Source organism: Chiloscyllium plagiosum, unplaced genomic scaffold (genome assembly GCF_037043375.1).
Source record: "Chiloscyllium plagiosum isolate Xiang-an unplaced genomic scaffold, Cpla_swu_hap1 HiC_scaffold_35, whole genome shotgun sequence".
Classification (NCBI taxonomy): Eukaryota; Metazoa; Chordata; class Chondrichthyes; order Orectolobiformes; family Hemiscylliidae; genus Chiloscyllium; species Chiloscyllium plagiosum.
Genome location: NW_028270173.1, coordinates 38762891 through 38780050, shown reverse-complemented (window position 1 = coordinate 38780050; position 17160 = coordinate 38762891).

Here is a 17160-nt window from a genome sequence, read left to right as displayed (position 1 = left end):
GTGGGGGAGGGGGGTATCTCTCTCTCTCGGCCCAGAGTGGGGGAGGGGGGTATCTCTCTCTCTCGGCCCAGAGTGGGGGAGGGGGTCTCTCTCTCTCTCTCGGCCCGGAGTGGGGGAGGGGGATCTCTCTCTCTCTCTCGGCCCGGAGTGGGGGAGGGGGGTCTCCCTCTCTCTCTTGGCCCGGAGTGGGGGAGGGGGGTATCTCTCTCTCTCGGCCCAGAGTGGGGGAGGGGGGTATCTCTCTCTCTCGGCCCAGAGTGGGGGAGGGGGTCTCTCTCTCTCTCTCGGCCCGGAGTGGGGGAGGGGGTTTTCTCTCTCTCTCTCTCGGCCCGGAGTGGGGGAGGGGGGTCTCTCTCTCTCTCTCGGCCCGGAGTGGGGGAGGGGGGTCTCTCTCTCTCTCTCGGCCCGGAGTGGGGGAGGGGGGTATCTCTCTCTCTCAGCCCGGAGTGGGGGAGGGGGGTCTCTCTCTCTCTCTTGGCCCGGAGTGGGGGAGGGGGGTATCTCTCTCTCTCGGCCCGGAGTGGGGGAGGGGGGTCTCTCTCTCTCTCTCGGCCCGGAGTGGGGGAGGGGGGTCTCTCTCTCTCTCTTGGCCCGGAGTGGGGGAGGGGGGTATCTCTCTCTCTCGGCCCAGAGTGGGGGAGGGGGGTATCTCTCTCTCTCGGCCCAGAGTGGGGGAGGGGGGTATCTCTCTCTCTCGGCCCAGAGTGGGGGAGGGGGGTATCTCTCTCTCTCTCGGCCCAGAGTGGGGGAGGGGGGTATCTCTCTCTCGGTCGCCCCGGGGTAGAGATCCCTCGGCCTAGCCTCCGAGGCAGTGAGAACCTGTCCCAGTGTGTACCCAGCGACTGGAGGCTGCGAGTGGGCAGCTTCAGCGGTAACCATAGCAACGTGGCCCAGTGCAGGAGAATCCCCTCTGGCATCTGCGGCAGTGGGGACAGGCAGCTGGGGTCTCCCGGGGAGTGAGGGACCCCAATGGATTGGGCCCCAGCAAACGCTCATCAAAGACTCTCGAACTTTGTTTTCTAGTTTATATTCAGAAGGACTTTAATGTTAATTATTACCTTATTAAAGTAGTTCTCCCCCCCTCCCCATACCCGCGGGGATATGTTTCAAGGCATTCCGCAGGAGCTTGAAACCGCAGATAGGTGCAAACCCATTCGTTTCAATGGGAAACATACCTTCCCAGCAGCCTCCTGGTCCCTGGTTCCAGAACGTTCCCTATAATATCTTCGCACCGCGGTAAACCGCGGGTAACTGAAACAGTGGAAAACGATTCCGTGGATGCGGGCATCACCTTGTACTTTACGTTTCTGCTCATTCTACAGAGGCCTGTTATGCTGAACTTTTTAAAACTTTGTTTCTCTCTTTTACTTGAGAGAGTGGTGCTGGAAAAGCGCAGCAGGTCAGGCAGCATCCGAGGAGCAGGAGAATCGACGTTTCGGGCATAAGCCCTTCATCAGGAGGGGATTAGTCCCGAAACGTCGACTCTCCTGCTCCTCGGATGGTGCCTGACCTGCTGTGCTTTCCCAGCACCACACTCTCGACTCTGATCTCCAGCTTCTGCCGTTCCTCACACTCTCCTTCTCTCTTTTGCTACCTAGTTTTGTGTCTATGTGCCCTAGTACCTAAGATGGCGCAGTGTCAGACGACACTATACGCTGTCCTTCTCTCTTTGAGTACACATGAAAATAAAATCTAAATCTAAATATTTGTGGTTATGCAGATATGTGTTTTCAAATGTAAGTGTATGAGGGTGCACGTGCATCCTCAAACCGCGAAAGGAAATATTAGACCAGGTGACCAGGAGCTCAGTCAAGGAATTGGGTTTTTGGGAACGTCTTAAAGAGGGAGAGCAGGGGCGAGATTTAAGGGAGAGACTTCGGAGCCTGGAGACCTGGAATCTGAAGCTACAGCCATCAAGACCAGAGGGGTCAAAGTCAGGAGAGCTCCAGAGCTCAGAGTTGGACGAGTGCAGATAACTCGGTGGGTTGTGGGGCTGGGGGGAATGATAAAAGAATTGAAATACAGGAATGAGCATTTTTAAAATTGCTATGTGGCTTGCCCAGGCATGCGTTGCTGTGCGTCAGAGAGCAGAGGGGTGACAGGTATACCCGACTCGGTTCAAACACAGGCAGCTGAATTCTCAATGATATGAAAGAGCAGAGGATAGGCCTGGGATGGCAACCGTGAGAGAGCTTTGGGGTTGTTGAGTCTGGAGGTTTCTAAAGCATGGCTAAGAGTTCCTTCAGCTGAGGAACTGGGGCAAGGGATAAAAGCAGCATGACATTATGGAGGTGGTGTGATCAATGGTCAAGTCTATGGACACAGGTTGGGGGGGGGGAGAGGGATGGTGATAGGTCAGAGAGGAGGATGGAGCAGATAGGTTGGAAGGAAGATGGACGGGTAGGACAGGTCAAGAGGGCAGTGCCGAGTTGGAGGGTTGGATGTGGGATGAGGTGGGGGTGATAGGAGATGAGCAAACTGGTGGAATCAACATTAATCCCCTGCGGTTGGAGGGTCCTGAGGCCGAAGATGAGGCGTTCTTCTTCCAGGCATCGGGCGGCTAGGATTTGGCGGAGGAAGAGATGATATTCGACTGGTCAAACTGTTCAACATTTAACAAAACTCACTTTATGCGCTCACTATGGTTAAAATACAACAAAAGAAAGAAGAAATTGGAATAACTTTACTGAAAAACTTAGGACAATAATAGATTATTTAACCACTAAACAGTAACTGCTCTAATATGGTAACATCTCATAAACACATCCTTGGCAAAGGCAAATTCAGTAAGAACACCCAGCTTTTAGCTGTAACTGAGGGAGGGAAAAGAACTCCATTTCTTCAAGATCCCAGTAGCTGCTACTAAACACCAAAAATCCAGGTTCTGTGGGAGCTTGACCACACCCAGTCAGGCTGCTTCTATTGTTTCAACTTCAAAACAAACCCAAGACCTCAGAAGCTGTTTACTTTATGGACTTTCAATAGACAGCTCAGTACCTCTGTCTTAAAACCTCTCTTCAATACAAAAGGATAAAATGCACCCCTCAAAACCACTGTATTGTCACAGAATCTGAGACAGGCAATCTCTTCCTTGCAGTGCCTTGAATCATTGGGCATTGGTCATCCTGTCTCTCAGTGCCAGCTTCCAGCTATTTAATCTATCTTCACAGATTGTTATTCCCCGTGGAGTTCTGCTGAAGTGCTTTGCGTTAGTGTGTCATCAACACAATCACTGCCTCCATGCTGAGGACTGGTTCCTGTAGCTCCCATGGTCTCTGTCACAGCTCCCATGCAGGGAGTGAAATATTCCTGCCTGAAGGTGCATCTTCGGAGTCACCTCAACGTCGACCATCAGACATGAATCTGTCAGAGCGACTTGCTTAACAAGCCATGGTGCACTCTGCATTAGAGATTTGTCAGTTGGCACCAGTCGTCTATGCTGTCCATTAACAATCTCATTGCTCGTTTGTTGCTGAGTCTTACAGGCTGAACGCTTTCTCACTACTGGGAATAGCAGCAGCAAACATTCCTGTACGGTCAGAGCTTTCCATCTTCTTGACAGTATGAAACAAATTTCTTGGGCTAACGGAACTCATTTCAATGAATTCTTTTCTTTTGATTAACTTTGTCCATAAATCCAGGGAGCCCTGAGTAATCTGCATTCAGACTGATGTTTCCTCGATCAGCAGCTTCTAGACTGGCTATTTCCTGACTGACTCTAACCTGATATTGTCGAACTGCTCCTGCCTGTTGAAACAATTAAAGCTAAGACATGTCTTCCTACTTAGGAGTGAGATTTCTTGATTGTGGTGCACGTGGGTTTTGTACTATTTAGTGATCCTTAGAATAGTGGGCTGCTTATTGCTTACCTTTAGTCTTAAGCATTATGCTTCTCAGACGATTTAGTTGTTAGCTATAGATGGTGTTTCTTACAGCATGATTCACTATCTAATATGGTAACACTCGCTGTGGGGCCTAACTTAAAATCCATGAGGTGATTATTGGTACAAATATCAATTTGCCAAAACATAAAGTCTTTCTGGCCTATTCCCTCGACACATGCATTAGGTTTCTCTCCTATTGTAATTCCAAAATGCAGGGAAACCACCCCCCTCCCATGTTACAGCAGCAAAGAACAGCGTAACTATTGTTATTGTGAAATGTAAAGTATTTTAAATGACATGACATCAGCAACAATATTATCAGGAAGACTTACTTTCAGAGGCAGGCCAAATAAACCCCAACAGTGGACATCTTGGAGAAAACAAATTCTGAGATGTAAAATTGATTCCCAATTAGATACTAAATCAGAAGTTGGACAAGTAAATGAAATCCTCTGCACAACTGGGTGTGTAGCTGATGATATTAAAGCTCACCAAAGGATAAAAAGAAGCAACATGTGAAGAATTACTGAAAGCCTTTGAGTGGTATTTCAACCTCAGAACTAATTACCCCATTACTTCTTTCTGTAAATGTTTGCTAGTGACCTATTGCATGACAGATGAAAGATTGACTTTTAATAGCTGGGCACTGTCTGTGCCTGTGAGGTTTCTTTGCTCCATAGCACTGACCAGTACTTTTCATGTTTGGCACATGTTCTAATCATGATATTGGATTCTCATGTGTGCCATTTATGCAATTGAATGGGCACTGCTGATCTGCTAATGGAAAGGTTGATCATCTCCTCTGTTGCTTTCAGATATACACTTGTTATCTGAATGCTTTCTGTGAGAGTTATTTATTCTTTTAAATGTAATAAATCTGACCAAGATTCATTAGCAGTTCCTTCAACAATTAGGAACTCCTATGAATTCCGACATCAAGTCTCATTTCTCCATTAAACTGGAGATGTTTTTAATGAAATTGCCTATGGATTCACCTGGGTGTCGAATTCTTCAACTAAATCTTACTCTCTCACTATTTATATTAGTTCTGAGGTTGAAGTAGAGAGTGGGAAGGGCGTGGAATGCCCTACATGCCAATGTAGCCAACTCAGCCACATTAGGGAGATTTAAACAATCCTTCGATAAGCACATGGATGATTTTGGGATAGTGTAAGGGGAACGAGCTGAGAATGGTTCACAGGTTGGCGCAACATTGAGGGCCGAAGGGCCTATCCTGCGCTGTATTGTTCTATGTTCTATGTTCTATGGTCAAAGGCTTCCAGTAATTCTTCACATGTTTGCGCTGCTTTTTAAAAAATCCTTTGGTGAGCTTTAATATCATCAGCCACACACCCAATTGTGCAGAGAAGTTCATTTACTTGTCCAACTTCTGAATTTGGAATCTATTCTACATCTCAGAAATTGTTTTCTCCAAGATGTCCAAGGCTGGGTTTTATTCGGCCTGTCTCTGAAAGTAAGTCTTCCTGACAATATTGTTGTCGATGTTGTGTCAGTTAAAATACTTCACATTTCACAATAACAGCAGGTAAGCTGCTCTTTGCTGCTATTATACTGGGGGGGGGGGGGGGGGGGGTGGGGGGGGTGGGAATTTTGGAGTTACAACAGGAAACTCCCATCTTCTCATGACTAGCATGGATAATTCCACCCTTGCACACCTTTTCTGCAATTTTACTGTATAAATCCTCGTTTGTGTAGTCCGCTGGACCATTCCGGTTTCTTGAGTGATGATGCTACCTTTGGTTTTAAGAAATGATTCCCACTTAAATCATGGTTTTACTGAATAATTCTCACTCCTAACAGTTTATAGAAATGATCCCCACCTTTACTGTGTCTTTTATGAAGGACCGCATGACTTTTCTACACCCTGGGTAAAGTCTCCCAAATTTAATGGTAAGGTCCTAGGGAGTGTTGCTGAACAAAGAGTGCAGGTTCATAGCTCCTTGAAAGTGGAGTCGCAGGTAGATAGGAGAGTGAAGAAGGCGTTTGGTACGCTTTCCTTTATTGGTCAGAGTATTGAGTACAGGAGTTGGGAGGTCATGTTGCGGCTGTACAGGACATTGTTAAGGCCACTGTTGGAATATTGCTTGCAATTCTGGTCTCCTTCCTATCAGAAAGATGTTGTGAAACTTGAAAGGGTTCAGAAAAGATTTACAAGGATGTTGCCAGGGTTGGAGGATCTGAGCTACAGGGAGAGGCTGAACAGGCTGGGGCTATTTCCGGTGGAGTGTCGGAGGCTGAGTGGTGACCTTATAGAGGTTTACAAAATCATGAGGGGCATGGACAGGGTAAATAGGCAAAGTCTTTTCCCTGGAGTGGGGGGGGGGGGAGGGGTTCCAAAATTTGAAAGCATAGGTTTAGGGTGAGAGGGGAAAGATATAAAAGAGACCTAAGGGGCAGCTTTTTCACGCAGAGGGTGGTGCGTGTGTGGAATGAGCTGCCAGAGGAAGTGGTGGAGGCTGGTACAATTGCAACATTTAAAAGGCATCTGGATGGGTATATGAATAGGAAAGGTTTGGAGGGATATGGGCCAAGTACTGGCGAATGGGACTAGTTTAATTTAGGATATCTGGTCGGCATGGATGAGTTGGACTGAAGGATCTGTTTCTGTGCTGTACATCTCTATGACTCTACGTTAAGCAGATTTTAGGCTTTTAATGTGTTCAATGTTATCACTTTAATGGTTGCTTTATGATATCGCTGGATCTGTGATCTCCCATTTACTTTATTTTCTGGAGCTATGCCTTGTGGTGCCTGATCACTATAATCTTATCCACATAATTTACAGTTGATACCAAGTGTGATTTGTTTGTTTACTTATGTCTCATTTACGTTGACCCTGACTTAAGTTAAAATAAAAGATTGCAAAAAGTGAACCTTCTTGATTTGGTAAATTCGGTTCATTTACTTTACAGATTCCCTAAAGGATTGTAACTGTAGCTTAAGAGTGTCAGTAGCTTATGTCTGTGAATCTTTCTGATTTGTGCCTGCAGTTTGTGAATGTCTGTAGTCTGAGTGTCTGTTGTTTGAGAATGTAGTTTGCAGTTTCTGTGGTTGATGTGTTTTTGGTGTTTGATTATCTGAAGTTTGAGAGTCTGTAGTTTGAGAATGCAATTTGTGGTTATTTGTAGTTTTTATTTTTCATATTTGATACTTAATTAGCTGAAGTGGATGTAGTTTGAGTGTAGTTTACAAGAGTTTGCCATTTGTGAGTGCCTTTATTTAGTCAGTTTAGTTTGTGACAAGTTATACCAGATTGAAAATGTTAACTCTGTTTCACTCTCCACAGATGCTACCAGACCTGCTGAATTTCTTCAGCATTCTCTGTGGTAGTTCCTGAGTGACTGTTCGACTGTGTTTGTAGCTTCCAACAGTCTGCAGTTTGTGAGTTCTGCAGCCTGTAACAATCTGTAGTTTGCGGCTGCTTGTAGTCTGGGAGTGTAGTTTGTGTTTGATTGGAGTCTGGGACTGTAGTTTGTGGCAGCTTGTAGTCCTGGAGTGAAGATTGCGGTTGCTTGTAGTCTGGGCGTGTAGTTTGCAGCTGCTTGTAGTCTGGGAGTGTAGTTTGCGGTTGTTTGTAGTCTGGGAGTATGGTTTGCAGCTGCTTGTAGTCTGGGAGTGTAGTTTGCAGCTGCTTGTAGTCTGGGAGTGACGTTTGTGGCCGCTTGTAGTCTGGTAATGTAGTTTATGGCTGCTTGTAGTCTGGGAGTGAAGTTTGTGGTTGCTTGAAGTCTGGGAGTGTAGTTTGGTGTTGCTTGTAGTCTGGAAGTGTAGGTTGCAGCTGCTTGTAGTCTGGGAGTCTAGTTTGCGGTTGCTTGTAGTTTGGGAGTGTAGTTTGTGTTTGCTTGTAGTCTGGGAGTGTCGTTTGTGGCTGCTTGTAGTCGGGAGCGTAATGTGTGGCTGCTTGAAGCCTGGGAGTGTAGTTTGCATGCTGCTTGTACTCTGGGAGTGTACCTTGTGCTTGCTTGTAGTCTGGGAGTGTAGTTTGTGGTTGCTTGTAGTCTGGGAGTGTAGTTTGCAGCTGCTTGTACTCTGGGAGTGTTGTTTGCAGCTGCTTGTAGTTTGGGAGTGTAGTTTGTGGTTGCTTGTAGTCTGGGAGTGTAGTTTGTGGTTGCTTGTAGTCTGGGAGTGTAGTTTGCAGCTGTTTGTAGTCTGGGAGTGTAGTTTGTGGTTGCTTGTAGTCTGGGAGTGTAGTTTGCGGTTGCTTGTAGTCTGGGAGTGTAGTTTGCGGTTGCTTGTAGTCTGGGAGTGTAGTTTGCAGCTGCTTGTAGTCTCGGAGTGTAGTTTGCGGTTGCTTGTAGTCTGGGAGTGTAGTTTGCGGTTGCTTGTAGTCTGGGAGTGTAGTTTGCAGCTGCTTGTAGTCTGGGAGTGTAGTTTGCGGCTGCTTGTAGTCTGGGAGTGTAGTTTGCGGTTGCTTGTAGTCTGGGAGTGTAGTTTGCAGCTGCTTGTAGTCTCGGAGTGTAGTTTGCGGTTGCTTGTAGTCTGGGAGTGTAGTCTGCGGCTGCTTGTAGTCTCGGAGTGTAGTTTGCGGTTGCTTGTAGTCTGGGAGTGTAGTCTGCGGCTGCTTGTAGTCTCGGAGTGTAGTTTGCGGTTGCTTGTAGTCTGGGAGTGTAGTTTGCGGTTGCTTGTAGTCTCGGAGTGTAGTTTGCGGTTGCTTGTAGTCTGGGAGTGTAGTTTGCAGCTGCTTGTAGTCTCGGAGTGTAGTTTGCGGCTGCTTGTAGTCTGGGAGTGTAGTTTGCGGTTGCTTGTAGTCTGGGAGTGTAGTTTGCAGCTGCTTGTTGTCTCGGAGTGTAGTTTGCGGTTGCTTGTAGTCTGGGAGTGTAGTTTGCAGCTGCTTGTAGTCTCGGAGTGTAGTTTGCGGTTGCTTGTAGTCTGGGAGTGTAGTTTGCGGTTGCTTGTAGTCTCGGAGTGTAGTTTGCGGTTGCTTGTAGTCTGGGAGTGTAGTTTGCAGCTGCTTATAGTCTCAGAGTGTAGTTTGCGGTTGCTTGTAGTCTCGGAGTGTAGTTTGCGGTTGCTTGTAGTCTGGGAGTGTAGTTTGCAGCTGCTTATAGTCTCAGAGTGTAGTTTGCGGTTGCTTGTAGTCTGGGAGTGTAGTTTGTAGCTGCTTGTAGTCTGGGAGAGTAGTTTGCACCTGCTTGTAGTCTGGGAGTGTAGTTTGCGGTTGCTTGTAGTCTGGGAGTGTAGTTTGCAGCTGCTTGTAGTCTGGGAGTGTAGTTTGCAGCTGCTTGTAGTCTGGGAGTGTAGTTTGCAGCTGCTTGTAGTCTCGGAGTGTAGTTTGCAGTTGCTTGTAGTCTGGGAGAGTAGTTTGCACCTGCTTGTAGTCTGGGAGTGTAGTTTGCAGCTGCTTGTAGTCTGGGAGTGTAGTTTGCGGTTGCTTGTAGTCTGGGAGTGTAGTTTGCGGTTGCTTGTAATCCGGTAGAGTAGTTTGCAGCTGCTTGTAGTCTCGGAGTGTAGTTTGCGGTTGCTTGTAGTCTGGGAGTGTAGTTTGCAGCTGCTTGTAGTCTCGGAGTGTAGTTTGCGGTTGCTTGTAGTCTGGGAGTGCAGTTTGCGTTGCTTGTAGTCTGGAAGTGTAGTTTGCACCTGCTTGTAGTCTGGGAGTGTAGTTTGCAGCTGCTTGTAGTCTGGGAGTGCAGTTTGCATTGCTTGTACTCTGGGAGAGTAGTTTGCACCTGCTTGTAGTCTGGGAGTGTAGTTTGCGGTTGCTTGTAGTCTGGGAGTGCAGTTTGCGTTGATTGTAGTCTGGGAGTGTAGTTTGCAGCTGCTTGTAGTCTCGGAGTGTAGTTTGCGGTTGCTTGTATTCTGGGAGTGTAGTTTGCAGCTGCTTATAGTCTCAGAGTGTAGTTTGCGGTTGCTTGTAGTCTGGGAGTGTAGTTTGTAGCTGCTTGTAGTCTGGGAGAGTAGTTTGCACCTGCTTGTAGTCTGGGAGTGTAGTTTGCGGTTGCTTGTATTCTGGGAGTGCAGTTTGCATTGCTTGTACTCTGGGAGAGTAGTTTGCACCTGCTTGTAGTCTGGGAGTGTAGTTTGCGGTTGCTTGTAGTCTGGGAGTGCAGTTTGCGGTTGCTTGTAGTCTGGGAGTGCAGTTTGCGGTTGCTTGTAGTCTGGGAGTGCAGTTTGCGTTGATTGTAGTCTGGGAGTGTAGTTTGCAGCTGCTTGTAGTCTCGGAGTGTAGTTTGCGGTTGCTTGTAGTCTGGGAGTGTAGTTTGCAGCTGCTTATAGTCTCAGAGTGTAGTTTGCGGTTGCTTGTAGTCTGGGAGTGTAGTTTGTAGCTGCTTGTAGTCTGGGAGAGTAGTTTGCACCTGCTTGTAGTCTGGGAGTGTAGTTTGCGGTTGCTTGTATTCTGGGAGTGTAGTTTGCAGCTGCTTGTAGTCTCGGAGTGTAGTTTGCAGTTGCTTGTAGTCTGGGAGAGTAGTTTGCACCTGCTTGTAGTCTGGGAGTGTAGTTTGCAGCTGCTTGTAGTCTGGGAGTGTAGTTTGCGGTTGCTTGTAGTCTGGGAGTGTAGTTTGCGGTTGCTTGTAATCCGATAGAGTAGTTTGCAGCTGCTTGTAGTCTCGGAGTGTAGTTTGCGGTTGCTTGTAGTCTGGGAGTGACCTTTGGTGTTGCTTGTAGTCTGGGAGTGTAGTTTGCGGTTGCTTGTAGTCTGGGAGTGCAGTTTGCATTGCTTGTAGTCTGGGAGAGTAGTTTGCACCTGCTTGTAGTCTGGGAGTGTAGTTTGCAGCTGCTTGTAGTCTGGGAGTGTAGTTTGCGGTTGCTTGTAGTCTGGGAGTGTAGTTTGCAGCTGGCTGTAGTCTGGGCGTTTAGTTTGCAGCTGCTTGTAGTCTCGGAGTGTAGTTTGCGGTTGCTTGTAGTCTGGGAGTGTAGTTTGCGGTTGCTTGTAATCTGGGAGTGTAGTTTGCGGTTGCTTGTAGTCTGGGAGTGTAGTTTGCAGCTGCTTGTAGTCTGGGCGTTTAGTTTGCGGCTGCTTGTAGTCTGGGCGTTTAGTTTGCGGCTGCTTGTAGTCTGGGAGTGTAGATTGCAGCTGCTTGTAGTCTCGGAGTGCAGTTTGCTGTTGCTTGTAGTCTGTGAGTGTAGATTGCAGCTGCTGAAACCTTATTGCTGGAACAGCACAGCAGGTCAGGCAGCATCTAGGGAACAGAAGATTCGACGTTTCGGGCACATGCCCTTCTTCAGGAATGAGCAGAGAGTGTTCAGCAGGAGAAGATAAAAGGTAGGGAGGAGGGACTTGGAGGAGGGGCGTTGGAAATGTGATAGGTGGAAAGAGGTCAAGGTGAAGGTGATAGGTCGGAGTAGGGTGGAGGCGGAGAGGTCAAGAAGAAGACTGCAGGTCAGGAAGGCGGTGCCGGGCTGGAGGGATTCGGCTGAGACAAGGTGGGGGGAGGGGGGATGAAGAAACTGGTGAAGTCCATGTTCATCCCCTGTGGTTGGAGGGTTCCCAGTCGGAAGATAAGACGCTCCTCCTCCGACCGTCGCGTTGTTGTGGTTTGGCGGTGGATGAGTCCAATGACCTGCATATCCTCGGTGGAGTGGGAGGGGGAGTTGAAATGCTGTGCTACAGGGTGATTGGGTTGGTTCGTCCGGGTGGCCCAGAGGTGCTCTCTGAATCGCTCCGCAAGTAGGCGGCCTGTCTCCCCAATATAGAGGAGGCCACACCGGCTGCAGCGGATGCAGTAGATAATGTGGGTGGAGGTGCAGGTGCAGGTCTGGGAGTGTAGTTTGCAGCTGCTTGTAGACTAGGAGTGTAGTTTGCTGCTGGTTGTATTCTGGGAGTGTAGGTTGCAGTTGCTTGTAGTCTGGGAGTGTGGTTTGGTGTTGCTTGTAGTCTGGGAGTGTAGTTTGCAGCTGGTTGTAGTCTGGGAGTGTAGTTTGCAGCTGGTTGTTGTCTGGGAGTGTAGTTTGCGTTGCTTGTAGTCTGGGAGTGTAGTTTGCAGCTGGTTGTAGTCTGGGAGTGTAGTTTGCGTTGCTTGTAGTCTGGGAGTGTAGTTTGCAGCTGGTTGTAGTCTGGGAGAGTAGTTTGCTGCTGGTTGTAGTCTGGGAGTGTAGGTTGCGGTTGCTTGTAGTCTGGGAGTGTAGTTTGCTGCTGGTTGTATTCTGGGAGTGTAGGTTGCAGTTGCTTGTAGTCTGGGAGTGTGGTTTGGTGTTGCTTGTAGTCTGGGAGTGTAGTTTGCAGCTGGTTGTAGTCTGGGAGTGTAGTTTGCGTTGCTTGTAGTCTGGGAGTGTAGTTTGCAGCTGGTTGTAGTCTGGGAGAGTAGTTTGCTGCTGGTTGTAGTCTGGGAGTGTAGGTTGCGGTTGCTTGTAGTCTGGGAGTGTAGTTTGCGTTGCTTGTAGTCTGGGAGTGTAGTTTGCAGCTGGTTGTAGTCTGGGAGTGTAGTTTGCGTTGCTTGTAGTCTGGGAGTGTAGTTTGCTGCTGGTTGTAGTCTGGGAGTGTAGTTTGCGTTGCTTGTAGTCTGGGAGTGTAGTTTGCAGCTGCTTGTAGTCTGGGAGTGTAGTTTGCAGCTGCTTGTAGTCTGGGAGTGTAGTTTGCAGCTGCTTGTAGTCTCGGAGTGTAGTTTGCAGTTGCTTGTAGTCTGGGAGAGTAGTTTGCACCTGCTTGTAGTCTGGGAGTGTAGTTTGCAGCTGCTTGTAGTCTGGGAGTGTAGTTTGCGGTTGCTTGTAGTCTGGGAGTGTAGTTTGCGGTTGCTTGTAATCCGGTAGAGTAGTTTGCAGCTGCTTGTAGTCTCGGAGTGTAGTTTGCGGTTGCTTGTAGTCTGGGAGTGTAGTTTGCAGCTGCTTGTAGTCTCGGAGTGTAGTTTGCGGTTGCTTGTAGTCTGGGAGTGCAGTTTGCGTTGCTTGTAGTCTGGAAGTGTAGTTTGCACCTGCTTGTAGTCTGGGAGTGTAGTTTGCAGCTGCTTGTAGTCTGGGAGTGTAGTTTGCGGTTGCTTGTAGTCTGGGAGTGCAGTTTGCGTTGCTTGTACTCTGGGAGAGTAGTTTGCACCTGCTTGTAGTCTGGGAGTGTAGTTTGCGGTTGCTTGTAGTCTGGGAGTGCAGTTTGCGTTGATTGTAGTCTGGGAGTGTAGTTTGCAGCTGCTTGTAGTCTCGGAGTGTAGTTTGCGGTTGCTTGTAGTCTGGGAGTGTAGTTTGCAGCTGCTTATAGTCTCAGAGTGTAGTTTGCGGTTGCTTGTAGTCTGGGAGTGTAGTTTGTAGCTGCTTGTAGTCTGGGAGAGTAGTTTGCACCTGCTTGTAGTCTGGGAGTGTAGTTTGCGGTTGCTTGTAGTCTGGGAGTGTAGTTTGCAGCTGCTTGTAGTCTCGGAGTGTAGTTTGCAGTTGCTTGTAGTCTGGGAGAGTAGTTTGCACCTGCTTGTAGTCTGGGAGTGTAGTTTGCAGCTGCTTGTAGTCTGGGAGTGTAGTTTGCGGTTGCTTGTAGTCTGGGAGTGTAGTTTGCGGTTGCTTGTAATCCGATAGAGTAGTTTGCAGCTGCTTGTAGTCTCGGAGTGTAGTTTGCGGTTGCTTGTAGTCTGGGAGTGACCTTTGGTGTTGCTTGTAGTCTGGGAGTGTAGTTTGCGGTTGCTTGTAGTCTGGGAGTGCAGTTTGCGTTGCTTGTAGTCTGGGAGAGTAGTTTGCACCTGCTTGTAGTCTGGGAGTGTAGTTTGCAGCTGCTTGTAGTCTGGGAGTGTAGTTTGCGGTTGCTTGTAGTCTGGGAGTGTAGTTTGCAGCTGGCTGTAGTCTGGGCGTTTAGTTTGCAGCTGCTTGTAGTCTCGGAGTGTAGTTTGCGGTTGCTTGTAGTCTGGGAGTGTAGTTTGCGGTTGCTTGTAATCTGGGAGTGTAGTTTGCGGTTGCTTGTAGTCTGGGAGTGTAGTTTGCAGCTGCTTGTAGTCTGGGCGTTTAGTTTGCGGCTGCTTGTAGTCTGGGCGTTTAGTTTGCGGCTGCTTGTAGTCTGGGAGTGTAGATTGCAGCTGCTTGTAGTCTCGGAGTGCAGTTTGCTGTTGCTTGTAGTCTGTGAGTGTAGATTGCAGCTGCTGAAACCTTATTGCTGGAACAGCACAGCAGGTCAGGCAGCATCTAGGGAACAGAAGATTCGACGTTTCGGGCACATGCCCTTCTTCAGGAATGAGCAGAGAGTGTTCAGCAGGAGAAGATAAAAGGTAGGGAGGAGGGACTTGGAGGAGGGGCGTTGGAAATGTGATAGGTGGAAAGAGGTCAAGGTGAAGGTGATAGGTCGGAGTAGGGTGGAGGCGGAGAGGTCAAGAAGAAGACTGCAGGTCAGGAAGGCGGTGCCGGGCTGGAGGGATTCGGCTGAGACAAGGTGGGGGGAGGGGGGATGAAGAAACTGGTGAAGTCCATGTTCATCCCCTGTGGTTGGAGGGTTCCCAGTCGGAAGATAAGACGCTCCTCCTCCGACCGTCGTGTTGTTGTGGTTTGGCGGTGGATGAGTCCAATGACCTGCATATCCTCGGTGGAGTGGGAGGGGGAGTTGAAATGCTGTGCTACAGGGTGATTGGGTTGGTTCGTCCGGGTGGCCCAGAGGTGCTCTCTGAATCGCTCCGCAAGTAGGCGGCCTGTCTCCCCAATATAGAGGAGGCCACACCGGCTGCAGCGGATGCAGTAGATAATGTGGGTGGAGGTGCAGGTGCAGGTCTGGGAGTGTAGTTTGCAGCTGCTTGTAGACTAGGAGTGTAGTTTGCTGCTGGTTGTATTCTGGGAGTGTAGGTTGCAGTTGCTTGTAGTCTGGGAGTGTGGTTTGGTGTTGCTTGTAGTCTGGGAGTGTAGTTTGCAGCTGGTTGTAGTCTGGGAGTGTAGTTTGCAGCTGGTTGTAGTCTGGGAGTGTAGTTTGCGTTGCTTGTAGTCTGGGAGTGTAGTTTGCAGCTGGTTGTAGTCTGGGAGTGTAGTTTGCGTTGCTTGTAGTCTGGGAGAGTAGTTTGTGGCTGCGTGTAGTCTGGGAGAGTAGTTTGCAGCTGCGTGTAGTCTGGGAGTGTAGTTTGCAGCTGGTTGTAGTCTGGGAGAGTAGTTTGCTGCTGGTTGTAGTCTGGGAGTGTAGGTTGCGGTTGCTTGTAGTCTGGGAGTGTAGTTTGCAGCTGCTTGTAGTCTGGGAGTGTAGTTTGCTGCTGGTTGTATTCTGGGAGTGTAGGTTGCAGTTGCTTGTAGTCTGGGAGTGTGGTTTGGTGTTGCTTGTAGTCTGGGAGTGTAGTTTGCAGCTGGTTGTAGTCTGGGAGTGTAGTTTGCGTTGCTTGTAGTCTGGGAGTGTAGTTTGCAGCTGGTTGTAGTCTGGGAGAGTAGTTTGCTGCTGGTTGTAGTCTGGGAGTGTAGGTTGCGGTTGCTTGTAGTCTGGGAGTGTAGTTTGCGTTGCTTGTAGTCTGGGAGTGTAGTTTGCAGCTGGTTGTAGTCTGGGAGTGTAGTTTGCGTTGCTTGTAGTCTGGGAGTGTAGTTTGCTGCTGGTTGTAGTCTGGGAGTGTAGTTTGCGTTGCTTGTAGTCTGGGAGTGTAGTTTGCAGCTGCTTGTAGTCTGGGAGTGTAGTTTGCTGCTGGTTGTAGTCTGGGAGTGTAGGTTGCGGTTGCTTGTAGTCTGGGAGTGTAGTTTGCTGCTGGTTGCAGTCTGGGAGAGTAGTTTGCTGCTGGTTGTAGTCTGGGAGTGTAGTTTGTGTTTGCTTGTAGTCTGGGAGTGTAGTTTGCGGTTGCTTGTAGTCTGGGAGTGTAGTTTGCAGCTGCTTGTAGTCTGGGAGTGTAGTTTGCAGCTGGTTGCAGTCTGGGAGAGTAGTTTGCTGCTGGTTGTAGTCTGGGAGTGTAGGTTGCGGTTGCTTGTAGTCTGGGAGTGTAGTTTGCTGCTGGTTGCAGTCTGGGAGAGTAGTTTGCTGCTGGTTGTAGTCTGGGAGTGTAGTTTGTGGTTGCTTGTAGTCTGGGAGTGTAGTTTGCTGCTGGTTGCAGTCTGGGAGAGTAGTTTGCTGCTGGTTGTAGTCTGGGAGTGTAGTTTGTGGTTGCTTGTAGTCTGGGAGTGAAGTTTGCTGCTGGTTGCAGTCTGGGAGAGTAGTTTGCAGCTGGTTGTAGTCTGGGAGTGTAGTTTGCAGCTGGTTGCAGTCTGGGAGAGTAGTTTGCAGTTGCTTGTAGTCTGGGAGTGTAGTTTGTGGCTGCTTGTAGTCTGGGAGTGTAGTTTGTAGTTGCTTGTAGTCTGGGAGTGTAGTTTGCAGCTGGTTGTAGTCTGGGAGTGTAGTTTTCAGCTGCTTACATTCTGGGAGAGTAGTTTGCAGCTGGTTGTAGTCTGTGAGAGTAGTTTGCAGCTGCTTGTAGTCTAGGCGTATGGTTTGCAGTTGCTTGTGGTTTGGGAGTGTAGTTTGCGGTTGCTTGTAGTCTGGGAGTGTAGTTTGCGCTTGCTTGTAGTCTGGGAGTGTAGTTTGCGGTTGCTTGTAGTCTGGGAGTGTAGTTTGCGGTTGCTTGTAGTCTCGGAGTGTAGTTTGCGGTTGCTTGTAGTCTGGGAGTGTAGTCTGCGGCTGCTTGTAGTCTGGGAGTGTAGTTTGCGGTTGCTTGTAGTCTGGGAGTGTAGTTTGCGGTTGTTTGTAGTCTGGGAGTGTAGTTTGCGGTTGCTTGTAGTCTCGGAGTGTAGTTTGCGGTTGCTTGTAGTCTGGGAGTGTAGTCTGCGGCTGCTTGTAGTCTGGGAGTGTAGTCTGCGGCTGCTTGTAGTCTGGGAGTGTAGTTTGCGGCTGCTTGTAGTCTCGCAGTGTAGTTTGCGGTTGCTTGTAGTGTGGGAGTGTAGTTTGCGGTTGCTTGTAGTCTGGGAGTGTAGTTTGCGGTTGCTTGTAGTCTCGGAGTGTAGTTTGCGGTTGCTTGTAGTCTGGGAGTGTAGTTTGCGGTTGCTTGTAGTCTGGGACAGTATTTTGTGGTTGTTTGTATTCTGGGAGTGTAGTTTGCAGCTGCTTGTAGTCTGGGAGTGTAGTTTGCGGTTGTTTGTATTCTGGGAGTGTAGTTTGCAGCTGCTGGTAGTCTCAGAGTGTAGTTTGCAGTTGCTTGTAGTCTGGGAGTGTAGTTTGCGGTTGCTTGTAGTCTGGGAGTGTAGTTTGCGGTTGCTTGTAGTCTCGGAGTGTAGTTTGCGGTTGCTTGTACTCTGGGAGTGTAGGTTGCGGTTGCTTGTAGCCTGGGAGTGTAGTTTGCAGCTGCTTGTAGTCTCAGAGTGTAGTTTGCAGTTGCTTGTAGTCTGGGAGTGTAGTTTGCGGTTGCTTGTAGTCTGGGAGTGTAGTTTGCGGTTGCTTGTAGTCTCGGAGTGTAGTTTGCGGTTGCTTGTACTCTGGGAGTGTAGGTTG